Below are 13462 nucleotides of genomic sequence, written 5' to 3'. Positions count from 1 at the left end.
CTGAGCACTGTTCCCCCTTGAGAGGCAGGAGGTATAGTTTACGTAGGGGGACAGGGACGGATCATTTTTTTGGGGGGGGAGGAGGGTCCTTGCTCTTTACCTCTGTTGAATGGCAACAACAGGGCAGAGTCTTACAGGAAGCGTTTCCCCAGGTGGTCTCCTCCTGGGACAAGGCAAGCACACATTCAATCCCGTTACTGTCTGAGTAGGTCCATCCGAATGGGAATGGGACCACTTGGGCCTCTAGCCTTCCTGCCACGCAAGTGTTAACAGTCGCTTTTATTCAGGGCACGTACAGAATAGTTAATCCATTCCACCCAGGCATTCATTCCTTTATATCCTATTTCTATTTGCATGGTGATGGCAGTGGCCTAGGGCCGTGGTCGGCAAACTCATTAGTCAACAGAGCCAAATATCAACAGTACAACCATTGAGATTTCTTTTGAGAGCCAAATTTTTTAAACTTAAACTATATAGGTAGGTACATTGTTATTAACTTAATTAGGGTACTCCTAAGGCTTAGGAAGAGCCACACTCAAGGGGCCAAAGAGCCGCATGTGGCTCTCGAGCAGCAGTTTGCCGACCACTGGTAGGGGATCTTGTCCTATGAAATCTACTCCTTGGCAGTGGCCTAGGAGATCTTGTCCTGTGACATCTACTCCTAAATCTAGTCCAGCCAATCTTTTGACTTAAAGGCTGAAATATCCAAGTCATTCAAGTGATCTATAACCAATAACTTAACTGGGTAAGCATGATCCAGATTGTACACCTTTCCCCAGCCCACATTGTAAGCCCCTGCAATTTGCCAGAGCCCTAAAGCAAATAGAGCCCAGTACATGATGGTGATTAAGACAGCTCACAGTTTTTAGCGTCACTTTCAAGTTAACATGTCCTGGTCTGGCTGTCCAAGTTGAGGTGTGTCCACTCTTAACCGTGTGTGATGGGTCCAACCTCGCTCTGCAGTCCGAACAGCAGCCTCTGTGGTAAGCAAGACAGGTAGGGTCCTTCCCAGGAGGGATCCAACTTGCTTCCCTTCCAAGTCTTGGTTAGAACAAACGTAGTATTACCGTTGATGGCGACAAACCGGAAACTCAAGAGGCCTTGGGTCAGGAGGCCTTCGAACCTGAGAGAGATTAAAATAGAAGAGATACCCAGTACATAGTTCTTAACAAATTGGACCCTAGTTTCCATTATAGGAAGATCTTGAGTCATTCCAGAGCCTATTGAAATCACCTACAGCCAACTCTAGGTTAAAAACAAACAAACAAACAAAACATTTCTTAAAATTTAAACACTAGGAAGGTTGTCAAACCCATCTACCGAAAGATTATACAGCATTCAAAGCGACAAGAGGGTATTAAACACAAACATAAGCTAGTGAAACTTCCATTCCCGTAACTAAGATTACTTTTTTAATATATGATTAATATATCATATAATAATTTATAGAACTTTTGCTTCAGAAAAGGGCTAATCAAAATAAGGTTTATTTTCTAACTTCGTTTGTCCTTGGGTACGGTCAGCAAATGACACTAATTGGATTTTTGCTATCAGTCTCCCTGAGTACATTGATATAAGCTATTTACTCTCTGTTTAGGGAGGCAGAAGGCAAATTACTTACTCTTAAGTGTTCTTGGTTTAGGTACGATAGGATTTACAAGATGGTTCCAAATTGCTGTTTAACTATTTCAATTTCCCTATTCTACTTATCCTGGCTTACTGGCCTGTGTCATTTATTTAACTTCTTTTCAACATTTTTCTTTACAAACACTCTATAACTTTCACAAATCTTTCTTTAGAAACCTTACAACTTTCAGAAATAACCAACTTTAAAACCACTTTCTTTCTCCTTCAAAATGTGTTTTCATGCCTCATGTTTTCTCTATTATATCAAAACCATAATTTTAGAATTCTTAACCCTTAGAAACCTTAATTTTTAGGTCATGTGTAAGTAATTAATATTCCTCAGATTAGCAATACATTCACATTTTAAGAGATATTTCAAATAAAATATAAGATTTATTCATTAATAGATTCAAATCCATCCCCTATATTTTTCTTAAGAGGCAAACTCAAATTAATTAATGTTTCAGTATCCTGTTATTTCAAAATATTTAGATGTTTATCATTTAACCCAGCAATTCTCCAAAGCCTTTAAGTTATCAAAAGCCTTGGAAAATTGGGTACAGGCATATGAGGCCGGAGAAAAGGCAGGGGGAGGAGGGAGCAGGCCCCGGAGCCTATTCCCAGGCCTCTAGCTGCTTGGGTTCAAAACCGCCACATTTTCCCTTAGCGATAACAGGCTAAGGTTTGGGTGATGAGGTCAGCCTTTGATAGCAGCCGGACTGTTAACTAAAGAAACTGTTCTTTGAAAAGGAGGTGAGAATGTGGCCTTAGGATCTAAAGGCTCAGTGAGGGGTCTCTTCCTTTTCCTCTGTTTTCCTGAGAATAGTATTCCCAAGATAGACACTAACTCAGATCTATGTATACACGTGTGGGCCCCAAAGTGGGTATAGCTGGTCAGCTAAGCCACATGGGTCTTCCATCAGAGGTTTTAACTTTTTTTTTACTGCTCCAACTCCTTTCGCAACCTAGAAAAGCTGGTTTCTGGTGGCACAGAGGCCTCCGGGTCAGTTGGAGCCTTATCAGGACAGCCCTCCTCCTGACGGGGAGGATGGGACTGCAAATCACCATCTTGGCTGTTCCCTCAGATTGTACCTTGGTCACATAGGGAGGGGAAGGCAGGACAAGGGATCTCATTTCTCTGTCTGCCCTTGTCCTCTTTTAGGCTTCTCTACTTTTACAGGGAGAAGGACGACTGGCCCCTTCCTCCAAAAGGGAGCATAGTCAATCTCCTCTTCAGTGATTGGACTTTTATTATTAACACTAGAGGCCTGGTGCACAAAATTTGTGCACTGTGGGGCGGGGAACCCCTCAACACGGTCTGTGCCCTATCCCAGTCTGGGAGCCCTCAGGGGATGTCTGACTGCCAGCTTATGCCTCAGTCGGACATCCTTAGCACTCCCAACACCACTGCTGTGCTCGCCAGCATGAGCCCTAGCTTCTGGCTAAGCAGAGTGCACTGACCACTAGGAGGCAGCTCCTGCATTGAGCATCTGCCCCCTGGTGGTCAGTGTGCATTATAGTGACTGGTCCTTCTGCCATTCAGCCAATTTGCATATTAGCCTTTTATTATATAGGATATTTATAATTATTACTGAAAAGTTTTATCATAAATCCTTCATTTTAGTTACATCTATTTATTATATCTTAACAACTTTGGGATTTTAAAGCCAATTATTACCTAAAGTATTTTCTTGACCAATTTTGTAAGAGGGATAACTCAATGTGAAAGTACTATTTTATTTTTTTTTATAAAAACAGGAGTGCCCCACTTCACTGCTAGAGGGTACTTCTACAGATCTGTGCCTCCCAGGGTAATGGGGAAAAACAGAACATTGGGGACTAGTTATGGTTATGGGAAATATTAATTATGCTGTTAACCATGATTGCCCTTTCTGTTCAAAGAAAGGACATGCCAACCTGGCTGGGAGTCCCATGTCCCTGGAACCTGGGAGTCACCCTTGGAATGCAGTCCATCCTCATTCAAAAACTGCCCATTATCATAAAGGCATTAATCTTGTTGTCCAACTCAGCCTGCATAGCTTACTTCCTCATATCCATAAACCAGGGAAGAGCAAACTAAAGTCCCTAAAAGATAGAAAGCCAACATTACATTACAGGCACACAGACAGAAATCTCACTAGCTAAGAGTTTCTGGTGGCTAACACCCTGAGAGGGAGAGCAGGAAGAGACCCCAAGATTAAAAAGTCTTGGCAGCTACTGGGACTTTCTTGTAGTCTCTTTCATGTGTTCAGCCTCACCACACATGACTGGGTTTCCCCAAAGCGGGACTTGCCCTATCTTTAAACAAATTAAATAAACAACAAAGAGACATACAGCATCAACAGAAAAACTCTTATACAGGCACTCAACACACTGAAAGTTTACACCGCAGAATTCCCGACATTGAGAACCACTAAAGCTGAGCAATGTCTCTGTCCCTGGTTTGGGAACTGCCCCTTCCCAGAACCTCAGCATTCTCCCCAATGGACTATTTCGGGGGAATGTATTCCCTAGGCCTAGAATTTCTGTTTCCACCCTCAGCATGTCCTTTGTGACCATGTACTCAACCCCGGTTTTGGAGGTTTCTCGTACTCCCTGAGATCTGCTTCATCCCTCTCTGGCCACTTGCCTCACAGGAGAACGGAACCGCAGATAAGAACTCCACACTCGCTTTATGTCCAAGACACATCCCAGTCACATACACCGACCTCTGAGGATACCCAATCACCAAAGTTGTACTCAGTCCATTTCCCACCTTGGCTCATGCATGAGGTTTACCTGATTGCCACAGGCCTTGCTTGGCCCTTTATGTTGCTGGCTAACTTTCAATCCCGACCTCATAGTTGGCCCAGCGGTGATGGCTGTCCCTCCTCACCGAGGCCGCTGCAACTTGGCAGCGAGTGCACCTCCTCAGGAGAGGGGGTCCAGTTTCCCCGTGAAGACAAACAATATCCTGGACAAGCCCCCAGATTGTAGGAAATAAGGCAAGCCCTCAAATCCAGGGGTCCTGGTGGAACACAAAGCATACTCAGGAGCCAGGCAACAGGCAAACATCTTTCCTCCTGCAGGAAGGTTCATGCACATAGGCTGGGAGCACACTGCACTCGAGCAGGCAGTGCGTTTGGCTTGTTAACCCTGACGCACGTGACCTATCCCTCACTCTTGATTGGAGCTCAGGTGCACAGTCTTTCGCGATTGGCTAATTCAAAGGGAGGGGTTGGCCTTTGCCATTTCAGAATGGCAGCCCCCAGGGAGCTGCAAGTCATGCGGCCAACATGGAGGCTGCCTAAACTGTTCTCTGACAGAAAAGATGACTTGTTTATTCTCACACTGGGACCACCCCATGGAACCAGACCCAGTGCTAAGTACATAGGGACCCAGTGCTCCCCGACTCCCCACTTTGCATTAGGTGAACTTGGGTGGGTCTTTTTCTGGGAATCCCAAACCTACCTTTAGGTAGAGGTTCCTGACTTTATTTGAGCTGTTCTTATGTGGCTGCTTTTAATTGCTTTTTAAAAATTGGCTCAAAAGAAAAATTAAATTAACACGGAAAGTTGTGCAGCCAAGGCCAAAAAACCCCACAACAGTCAGCCTCCCTTTAGTACTCGTGAGTTTTTATGTACAAATCATGTGGAGCCTCAGCGTGGGAGTATCTAGAGAAATGTAAGATTTAATAAAAAGTGATATCAGCTTACAGTGGCTGAAATGGGGCTCTTTTTGTTTTGGTTGGAAATGGGGTTCTTGGGGTACCACTGGAATAAGCATTTCCAGAGTCCCCCACAGGATGATGAATTATGGCAGAAAGCTTTACTTCCATGGAATTACACCTCTGAGTTTCTAAAGTTCAATTTCCCTTAGTCCAGTCATGGACATGTAGCTGGGGTTTCAGTGGAGCTAAAATCAGAGCCAGTGTCCAGAGTTTTTCCCCACACTGGAGCCGGATCCAGTTGAGCATGAGGCTAGCTGCAGTCCATTAGTCCATGGCTGTGGGCCATGTGGACACATGCCAGGAAGCCAAGTGTGAGCCATGAGCCAAGCATGCCAAGGGGAACCAAGAGAGCCCAAGAGAGCCCAAGAGAGCAAGCTTCTTTGTTCAGGGAACTAAGTATCCCAAATGTCTGTGCACTTGCAGTGGCCACGCCCATTCTGGCCGATGACCTGTTTCCGGTGTGGTTGACAGAAAGCACCTTCCCTAGTCTTCCCAACTTTACTGGGCCTGATTCTGTCTTCCCTTTGTTGGACCGCTGGGGAGTGTAAAGTTGCAGCTTCCTGGTGAAGCTGCCTAAATGAATGCCTACAATACCTGGCCTTTCCCTTGCCTTATTAATAACTCCTTATTAATAACTAGTTAATTGCAATAGTATCAGTTTGATACCTCTAAATTATTTTTGTGTGAACTCGATAGGAAAAAGCAGGCTCTAACACTGAACTGAATGAATGGGAATGCTAACTGTTAGGTCACAGAAGGAGGAATGCATGAGGCCAGAGTTGTGAGGGATTTCGAATTTATTCGATCATCGGCACCCCAGGTGGCTGAGTCTGGATGGCTCCAGCACCCAGTGCGGGGAGTCAGTGGCTTTTAAAGGACTTTGGGCGGCTTTTTCTGGGTGGAGACTTCTCTGTGCAGGTCAGGAGGGAAGGATAATGGAATGTGGTCTCAGCAAAAGGGAATATCCACAGTGAAATAGCCTAAAGGTCAGTTCCCAGGGGAGGGGGTATCAATTCAATTATTTCATCAGACCTAACATTCCAGCCTTTTTGTTTTATAGAATAGGGACGAAGGTCATGTCTTCCGTACTTACTTCCTGTGAAGAGGGGACATGGAGACCATAATGGATGGACTTTGATAGCAGTGGGCTGGCCGAGGGGTGCGGCAGTGTGGCCTCCCCCAGAGACTGGTTGGGGAAGGCTCGAGAGCGTCCTGTTGAGTGACTTGGGAGGTAAAAGCTGGCTCTGAGGCTGCCACAGCATCACTTGTCTGGTTTTCTGCTTTTCTGGGCCTGGAGCTGAAATACAACTGAGGCCTACTGAAGCATGGTAGCAACCATCTTGGGTAAAAATTGCTGTTTAATATTTTAACCCTGCTGACTTGGCTTCTGTAATTATTTGCTTGCTAAACTAATAGAAAAGTTATTTTGATTTTCTGAACTTATATAAGTTATCCCATTCGATTGAATAGTCCATTGATTGTGGTTTGAATACCCCATTGATTGTGGTCTTACTGGTCTTTCAAAACACATTCCTCTGCACCTGGAGACCAGGACGGTATGATTACTTTAAATGGCCTCAGTGGCTCGAGATAATGTGTTTCCGTTGACTCAGTGGCCCCAAGACCTGAAACTATAATTAATCTTTGTAGATAACTAACTTGCTCAATCTAACTTCTGTCACAAACTGCTTTTTGCCAACCAGGTTCCTCGTGCCAAACCTCGAGATGTAATCAATACCTTTGTGACATTTGCCTGTAAGTCTGATGTTTCGGCCAAGGGGGCGCTGCGCGACTTGGAGCCGCTTCTCCCTCGCAGGCGCCGCCGGCTTTATTGATTAAATGACTCATTGATTTGATCTCGAGTCCTGTGTGTCACTCGGGACATTACAACTCTAGATGTTATCTTTAGGCAGGAAAAGATCAGGGGTCTATTAGTAAGTTGCTTGGCTAGTGATGTGAAAGGGGAGGATAGGTACCCTGGGGGTGAGGTTTTTATTTTTCCAGTTTTGCCCCTTGCTAGGCATCCCGGGCTTTCCTGTAGGTCCTGAGACAGGGTTTCAAAATAGGCTGAGCAGTGGTTAAGCTCCCTACGCCAGTTCCAGCCCCTGCTGTGATGCCCAGGGTTATGAGGAGAGGGATTATCTGGATTGCCCTTTTGTGTCAGACACGGTGGGTTACAGGGTCAGGTAAACACCGATTGTTGGGTCCACATCTACACTGGGTGAGAGATAGATGAGAGTACAGGTCCCTGTCCAGCTGGTGGGGAGGCAGATGTCTGTGTTCTCCCCACGGAGGAAGAAGAATCCCTGATCAGGGAGACAAGCTGAACGGTGTAAGGAGAAGAGGTGACTAAAGGGTATGAGGTTCCTTTTCCTGGTTCCTTGCTCCAAGGTGAGAGGTCGTCACCATGGCACTACCGATAAGGGGTGACAGATGAGTGGTTGAGAGTCTATTGCCGTGAAAGTGGGATGGAATTCTAGGATGGGCTGTTATCTAAGGGAAAAGAGAAAGGAAAGGAAGGGAGCAGTGGAAGCCTGGGGCCTGGATGGTTGGATAAGATGTAAAAAGACTGGCTCTAGGAAATAACCATTGGCTTCTGGGGAGACCTGGTAGTCAACTCATTGGGACCAATGGCCGTTTGGTAGTTCTAGGTTAACTGTGGGGTTACAAGCTGATGATGGGAGGTGGTCCACTGATACCAGTATATTGCCCTGTGACCTTGTAAAGCATAAAGGGGCTTGGGTGATTAGTGGGGTGTGTAGGGTGATAGGACCTGTGACTGGGGTGGAGGAAGGAGCTACCTTAGCAAGAGATTGAATATAAGTATGGAAAAGAAGGGAGGCTTGATGCTGGGGCTGCAGGATAATTACCTAGAAGGGTGTCTGCCTTTTCGAGAAACATAGTTCCCTTTTCCTTTTTATAAGCAAGAGTGATGTTTGCCTGATTCCATCTCTGGATTGGGATAGGGATGGTGGTGTACGCTGAAGAGGAGAGGGAAAGGCAGAGCCAGCAGCTCTGGGGAAGGCTGGATTGGTCTGGCTTAGGAGGGCATGGGTGAGGTTAGGTGTTCGTTGGAGAGGAGTGGAGGTGGGAAGGTTCCCTATGGGAGTAGGAGAGGAGGGCTGGGATAGGGTGAGAAGGAGAGCTAAGCCCCACTTCCAGGGCAGGGATGGTCCCAAGGGGGGGAAGGGTGCGTTTAGGATCTAGAAAGAAGGACATCTTGTCCCATAGGTAAGTGGAGTCCCTTGGAGAAGGGAGTTCCGTAGGAAGGTGAGAGTCTGATGTGAGGCGGGGGGTGGGGGGGTGGGGGGGGCAGTAGTAGGATTTGTCCTGGGAGAGGAGCAGGGCTTCCAGGGAAGGCAGGGTTTGTAGGGTCAGTAGACAGGGGGCACGTGCAGGGGTGCTCACTCATATGTCTTCCTCTGGGATGTGGGCAAGGCGGGGTCTGGTGGGCCCGACCTGGTGGCTATGATACTTAGGGGACTCCAGTTCCTGTGACGGAGGTGTTCCTGAGATGGGTTTTAGTCTGGAAAGGTGGAGCCATGGGGTATGCCTTGATAGTTTAGCTGCAATTGGGGTGGTTAAGAGTACCTGATAAGGGCCTTGCCATCAGGGCTGTAAATTATTGATGGATTTCCTTTAGGAGTAGGGGGATGACTCTGTAAAAGGTCGAGGGAGGACCTGATCAGCATGTTCTTCAGTAATTGTATGATGAGATTTGAAATGAGGACTTAGTCTCCAAGAGGGGACTCTGTGGGGGGAAGTTTCTTAATAAGAAGGGTCTTCCATACATGAGTTCAAAGGGACTAAGAAAGGAGGGTGCATGGGGGGTTGCCCTGACGCGCATAAGGACTAGAGGTAGGAGAGCAGTTTAAGGTTCTTTAGTTTTGAGAGTTAATTTAGTAAGGCGAGACTTAAGGAATTTGCCTTTTCTATTTTGCCTGAAGATTGGGGCTGGTAGCGGGGTGTAAGTTCCACTGGATATTCAGAGTGGAGGAGACCTGTTGAGTCATTTGAGATATGAAAGCAGGTCCATTATCTGATTGCAGTGAGGTGGGGAGGCTGAATCTGGGAATGATATGCTGAATGGGAGCTGTGTCACCTCAGAGGACTTTTCAGACTCAGTAGGGAGTGCTTCTACCCAGCCTGAGAAGGTATCTATGAGGGTTAAGAGATATTTGTGTTTTTTTAGTTTGGGGCATGTGAGTGAAGCCAATTCGCCAGTCTTGTCTGGGGATATGATGTTTTGTGTGAAGGAGAAAGATCTGACGGGTAGAGCAGGTTGACAGAGAGAGGATTGGGACTGGAGGGTGGAAAAGTCCTGGACGTGGGGAATCTCTGACCGTTTTCCATCGAGGTGACAGCAATCATGTAAATTGCTCAGTGTGTTAAAATTGAAAGTGCTGTTTTCAGGCCATTGAGACTTATCATCTAGTTTATGTTGTGGCCCAACAGTGTTACAGAATAAAGTGAGGTGGTTGGGCATGATCTCCCCAGCGAGTGTGCAGAGGGAGTGGGCGTGGCCCGCGAGAGAGGAAGTGTGAGTGACAGACCACAGATCCAAAGGTGACTGTTTAGGGCAGGCGACCCTGCTGCTAACAAATCACCACGAGAAACGAGAGGTGACCTCTGGACTGGGCGTCCCCAATCCAGAAGGACCCAAAGCCGAATGGCTGAGTCATCTTGTGGCCTAGCGCTAGGACTTCTGAGAAGTCAGTGGGTAGAAGACTCAGCATGAGGGAAACTGTGGACCATCACTCTCCTGGAGGAGCCTGGCCGGTGTGGGACGGAGGGTCAGCGATGGAGAAGGAGAGATTCCCGCTCCAGAGTTCTCCTTGGCTGGCTGGGGGGAGGCCCTGTAAGGGAGGGAGGCCTGATCGAGGCCGGCAATCGAGTCACCCAAGTAGGATGCAGAGGTAAGTCCAGGTCGAACTGCTGCTGCCTACTGCTCTCCGAGTAGCAAACTCCGGGTGACCGAAGCCAAGGCGATGGCTCCCCATTCTCGCGGAACCCTCCCAGGTCTCGGCACCAAATGTTAGGTCGCTGAAGGAGGAACTCACGAGGCCAGAATGGTGAGGGATTACGATTTTATTCGGTCATCTGCACACCAGGTGGCTGAGCCAGGAAGGCTCCAGCCCCCAGTGACAGGGGTCGGTGGTTTTTAAAGGACTTTGGGAGGCTTTTTCTAGGCGGAGAATTCTCTGCGCAGGTCCGCAGGGGAGAAATAATGGAATGTGGTCTCAGCAAGTGAAGTGTGGTCTCAGCAAAGGGGAACGTCCATAGTGAAATGGCCTGAAGGTCAGTTCCCAGGGGAGGGGCATCGATTCAGTTATTTGATCAGACCTACCACTGACCTTGAATGAAAATAGAAGCCTCTAAGAGGAACACAGACAAACTTTTGTCTCTTAAGAAAAATTTGAAGACTGTTTCTGAACTCTCAGATCAAACTTCCTTGCTTCAGGACGTTAATAAGCTTTGAGAGGCTGTGTCTGAACTACAGACGGCTCTAAAACTGCTCAGCGCCATCCCACTCCCGCTTTCTCCGACCAGACCACTGCTTTTTGAGCTCTGTTTCCTGACTGGCGGCCTTTCTCCCCTCCCTCTGCTCTCCCTTCTCCACCACTGCCCTCTTCTGGCTTAGGGGAGACTAAGGCTAGAGAGCCAGGCCACGATAGGCTGGAACAGATAGGCTAGCAAGCACGTCAAACTAGCAGCCTGCAGGCCACATGCAGCCCACAATAATTTTTTTTTCCCCCTAAGAAACTGCCTTTTATTTATTTTTTTAATTAAATCTTTATTGTTCAGATTACTACATTTGTTCCTCTTTTTTCCCCTCATAACTCCCCTCCACCCGGTTCCCACCCCACCCTCTGCCCTTACCCCCCTCCACTGTCCTCATGCATAGGTGTACGATTTTTGTCCAGTCTCTTCCCGCATCCCCCACAGCCCTTATCCCCCCCAAGAATAGTCTGTCCACTCCCTTTCTATGCCCCTGATTCTATTATAATCACCAGTGATTCTGTTCATCAGATTTTTTATTCACTTGATTTTTAGATTCACTTGTTGATTGATGTGTATTTGTTGTCACTTTGTTGTTCATAATTTGTATCTTTACCTTTTTCTTCTTCTTCCTCTTCTTAAAGGATACCTTTCAGCATTTCATATAATACTGGTTTGGTGGTGATGAACTCCTTTAGCTTTTCCTTATCTGTGAAGCTCTTTATCTGACCTTCAGTTCTGAATGATAGCTTTGCTGGGTAAAGTAATCTTGGTTGTAGGTTCTTGCTATTCATCACTTTGAATATTTCTTGCCACTCCCTTCTGGCCTGCATAGTTTCTGTTGAGAAATCAACAGATTTCTCCCTTCTGTTAACAGCCCTGATCGGTTTGGATCAGTGGATAGAGTGTTGGCCTGGGGACTGAAGGGTCCCGGGTTCGATTCCAGTCAAGGGCATGTACCTTGGTTGTGGGCACATCCCCAGTAGGGGGTGTGCAAAAGACAGCTAATCAATGTTTCTCTCTCATCGATGTTTCTAACGCTCTATCCATCTCCCTTGGCCTCTGTAAAAAATCAATAAAATATATTAATAAAAAAGAAAAAAATCAGCTGACAATCTTATGTGTACTCCCTTGTAGGTAACTAACTGTTTTTCTCTTGCTGCTTTTAAGATTCTCTCTTTGTCTTTTGCTCTTGGCATTTTAATTATGATGTGTCTTGGTGTGGTCCTCTTTGGATTCCTTTTGTTTGGGGCTCTCTGTGCTTCCTGGACTTGTAAGTCTATTTCTTTCACCAGGTAGGGGAAGTTTTCTGTCATTATTTCTTCAAATATGTTTTTAATATCTTGCTCTCTCTCTTCTTCTGGTACCCCTATAATTCTGATGTTGGTAAGCTTGAAGTTGTCCCAGAGGCTTCTTATACTATCTTCATACTTTTGGATTCTTTTTTGTTTTTGCTTTTCCGGTTGGGTGTCTTTTACTTCTTCGTATTTCAAATCTTTGACTCTAGTCTGCTGTTAGATCTCTGTATAATATTCTTTATTTCAGTCAGTGTATGCTTAATTTCTAGATGGTCCTTTTTCATATCCTCGAGGGTCTCACTAGATTTATCGAGGGTCTCACTAAATTTATCGGCAGTTTCTAGAAAATTTTTGAAAAACCTTAAAAGTGTGGTTTTGAATTCTTTATCCAGTAGTTTGCTTTCCTCCATTTCTGTCATTTTTAACCTGTTTCTTTGTCTCCACATTTTGGCTGCTTCCCTGTGTTGATAGGGTGGCTTTCTGTGCTAGGTGTCCTATAGGGCCCAGTGGTTCAGCCTCCCCAATTACCTGAGGTGGACACTCTTGGTGCACCCTTTTGTGGGCTTTGTGCACAGTCTTGTTGTAGTTAAGCCTTGATTGTTGTAGGTACCACTGGAAGGAATTGACCTCCAGGCCAGTTGGCTGTGAGAATCAGCTGTGTCTGCAGTGGGAGAACTTCTGTGCTGGAGACACCCTTCTGGGGCAAGACTTGCTTCAGTGGGGCTTTGGTGCTCACTGAGTCTGCCCCCTGAGTGTGTCCCTTATGGTTCTGAGGAGTTGTAATCTGGATGGTCCCACTCTGACCACTGGGTACACTGGCTCTTGGATCTAAGGAGGTGCTAATTTAGCCTCTGCCTGAGGCTACCCAGCAGGAGCTATGGAGAGATCTGCAGATTCCTCTTCTTTGTTTGGGATTTTGAAGTGCCCAGATGAGGCCCAGCTGTGAAGTAATGCAAGCTGCTGTGGGACCTTGGGTCTTCTTTTGGAAGTTCTGGGTCTCTCTGACCCAGGTGCAGTATGTTAGGTAATTTTCAGATTGCAAAGGGCCAGGCCTTTCATATGCAAAAGCCTCTGGGCACAGCTTGGGTGGGGCAGGGTCTCAGGGAATCAACAGGGCAGAGCAAACAGCTATGGCTGCTCCTCAGTCCTGCCCTAAGAGGCCCCGGGTCTCAGTGTCCCGGTAATCGCTGCAAGCACCTCTGAGGGAAGGCTGCCCTCGAGTTCCAAGTTCTGCCTGCTGCCAGACAGTTCAGTTTCTCCCCGTGTGAGTCTGGGTCCTCAGAGACTCGCCCGGAACTGGAGTTCAGGGCAGTCGGGAGCTTGAGACTCC

This window comes from Myotis nattereri (genome assembly GCF_964212035.1).
Source record: "Myotis nattereri genome assembly, chromosome: 7".
NCBI classification, from domain to species: domain Eukaryota; kingdom Metazoa; phylum Chordata; class Mammalia; order Chiroptera; family Vespertilionidae; genus Myotis; species Myotis nattereri.
The sequence above is the reverse complement of the archived record's forward strand: the minus strand, read 5'-3'. Positions refer to the sequence as shown.